We start from the raw sequence: 3,101 nt of genomic DNA, 5'->3' as shown, positions 1-3,101 counted from the left end.
GTGTCAAAATATAACTAAAGTCGTTGCTATTCTAAAAAAAAATGATTCTGAGGATTAAAAAACCGGAATGAGAAAACAACTAGCTTTTATTAGTAGACCGACTAGTAGAACAGCTTTTATTTAAATCATTCAACTGAACATTAAAAAACTGAAGAGTACGTTGCTTAAATTTGTTAATTATTTAAGATTAAAAAAAAAAGTAATTAGTTTATTTAATGGGCTTATGTACTGCTAAAGTAAGTGGTTGTCTAGTTAGCTATGGATAAAGTATAATATTAATACGAAAATTAACACGAGTTATTTCGAATAGTTTGATAAGTAGTTAAAATTGTTTTAAAACTATTTAATGGGTTTAGTTTTGAAAAGTTTTGAAGCTGTTGATATTTTTTAAATACACAATAAAATCAGATGGTTGTTTAAACTATTTCTTAAAATATATTTATTAAAAGAGTTCATTACACGATAAACATTTATAAACTATAATTACTAAATGGTTAGTTTTATAGCCTCAATATTCGTCGTATATTTTAAATATATTAAATCTTGAAAAGCAATCGAGATATTTACTTTGCTTGAAAATACATAAAGTTATTACGATAAGGTGTACTTTTGATTGAGAATGATTGAGATTAAGTTATAAACTTAAAAAGTTTATACAATATTGGTAACAATAATCAAGAAGCTTACTTAAATGTTTCAAAGCTTATTGTACTATACGTTAAATAAAGGTTAAGTTATATAAATAAAATTGTGTTCTTATTCTGATTTGCGTTTTTCGAATAGTTTAAGTTTAGCAACTATTTTGAAGTTTCTGTTAAGTAGTGATTAAGTATGTAGTTAACATAACAAAAGAAAAAATTTTGTAGTTTTAAGAATTTTTATAATAATGTATGATTTAGTAAAAATTGAAAAGCTAAAGGCGTCGTTGAAATAAAGCAATATTGAAAATAAAAGTAGAAGCATAAAAAATTAAATCAAAACGAATTTAACTGCAATTTCACCTCAGATATTTCGAAGTTACTCTTTATTATTGTTTTAAAATGTTTTCAAAAAATAAAGTATAGTTTGTATATACCTCTTAAAATGAATTTTTGTGATGAAAAAAATTTTAAGTTATTAGTTAAACTAACTTTTTTTTTAGTTTAATATGTTTGTAGTTCAAAAATCTTTAAAATGCTACACTTAATAATTATAAGTGTTTTTTACTACGTTTCAAAAGCTAAGATTGCTTAAAAAAGTATCTTAATCAAAACGTCTATCACTTGTTAGCAAAAGTCTAATTTGATCGATATCAACTTTTTGACACAGAGGAATTTTTTTCCTTAATTTAAAAACAACAAACAAAATAATAATTACTAATAGTGTTGTTATAAGAAGTATCCATGAAGTCATATTTTTGTTGCTTTTGAACTGTTCTTCAAATCGTTTTCATGTAAGACGACAGCCTTCAGGGTGATATTCTAAATAAAACCAAATTGTAAAAATTCATATAACAAATTGTATTTTAATAATACAAAACTTTTTTTATGAATTTTGCTATATTCACTATTTGCAGAAACAAAATTTCGATTTCAGTACTTACTAAGTATGTCGAAATAAAAAAAAAATATTTTGGCATACTTAGGATATATTGAAATAAAAAAAAAATTTCTACATTTCTGATAAAAAACATTTTTTTTAAACATCTAAAAAACATTTTTTCACTTTCAAACATCATTTATAAAACAAAAAGTTAAATACCACTTTGTTGTTGGTACTGTATCCAATGGTAAAGTTTCTTGTTTGAATCATTTCCTTTAGTATCTTATTAAAGTTTGCTACGGATAAATTGTTAAGTACTTCAGATTGATCTAGTATAAAATTAAAATTATAAGGCTAGCTTTATTTATTTGACTTTTAACTTAACAAACAAACAAAATTAAGAATGAAACTTTTTGTTGTACTAGTTAAGAAATGGTTGTAAAACATATCACGTACTACTGATAAAAATGTTGCATTTGGCGTGAGTAGTAAGATTATGACGTAGTTTTGCGATAAAAATATTTTATTGAAATTTTCAGCGGTTTTTATCAAAAATATTATCAATAATCCTCCAAGAGAAATAACGTGGTTAAAAAAATGTACTTTATCTAAACATGTTGTTTAGTATTATGGAAAATTTAACTATCAGTATAATAACAGATAATACGTTCGTTTATGCAACTTGTTATTTAGAAATTTGCTAACTGAAAACTTTAATAAAATTTTAGTTAAAAAAGCGATAAACTCATACAAACTTACTTGTTGATGAAATATTTTGTAGTGTTGAAAGCAGCGGATATACTGAAAACGTAACAAACAAAGTGCTGTCATATTTAGTGTGATAATTTATGTAGTTGACAATTCGCAAACGGAGAATGCTTGTTTTCCTGACTACTTTATCAAGGAAATAGTCTGTAAAAAGTAAAGTCAGTATTTAATCCCAAGTAACTTAAAGTTTAAATATAGTTCTTTTTCAAAGTTCTTTGTTTATACTTTTTAGAACTTTAACAAAACTTTTATAAACATTTAGTAATTTTGAAAAAATTACAATTCAACTAAAACTATGGGTTTGTTAAAGTTTATTTTTAATTAATGTTACTTTTAAGTTTTCTAGAAAATTTTCACAGCAATCTCCCCTTGACTAACATTTAAACAAAGGAAATAGTTTCTTTACTATTTCTAGTTGTTCGTATGAAACTTTATCAAATTCAACAGTAAAGTTCGTTGGTGTAACGTTCGTATAACACTTTCAAACGTCAAAGTCTTCATCTTTTACGTTTGAGTCGAATTTTTCCATAAGTACTAGTGTAGAATTGTACTTCTGAAATTAAAGTATAAAAATAAATTAAATAACGTCAAAAAAATCACTACTGTAAAACTTTTAGTTAGTTAGATAATACTTTCTTATTACTTTTTACAGGTAACTTAAGAATATGAAATTATTTGTAGGACTTTATAAAATCGTTTTAAATTAAACAAATTACTTATAACAAAGCGTAATATTTTTTCTGCTCTTACATCAATGTCATAATACATTCTGTGTTCGATTTGTGTTGGCAAGATTTCTTTAGTTTTAACAT

Source organism: Thalia democratica, chromosome 2, assembly GCF_965202585.1.
Source record: "Thalia democratica chromosome 2, ktThaDemo2.hap1.1, whole genome shotgun sequence".
Lineage (NCBI taxonomy): Eukaryota > Metazoa > Chordata > Thaliacea > Salpida > Salpidae > Thalia > Thalia democratica.
Note: the sequence above shows the minus strand (reverse complement) of the source record.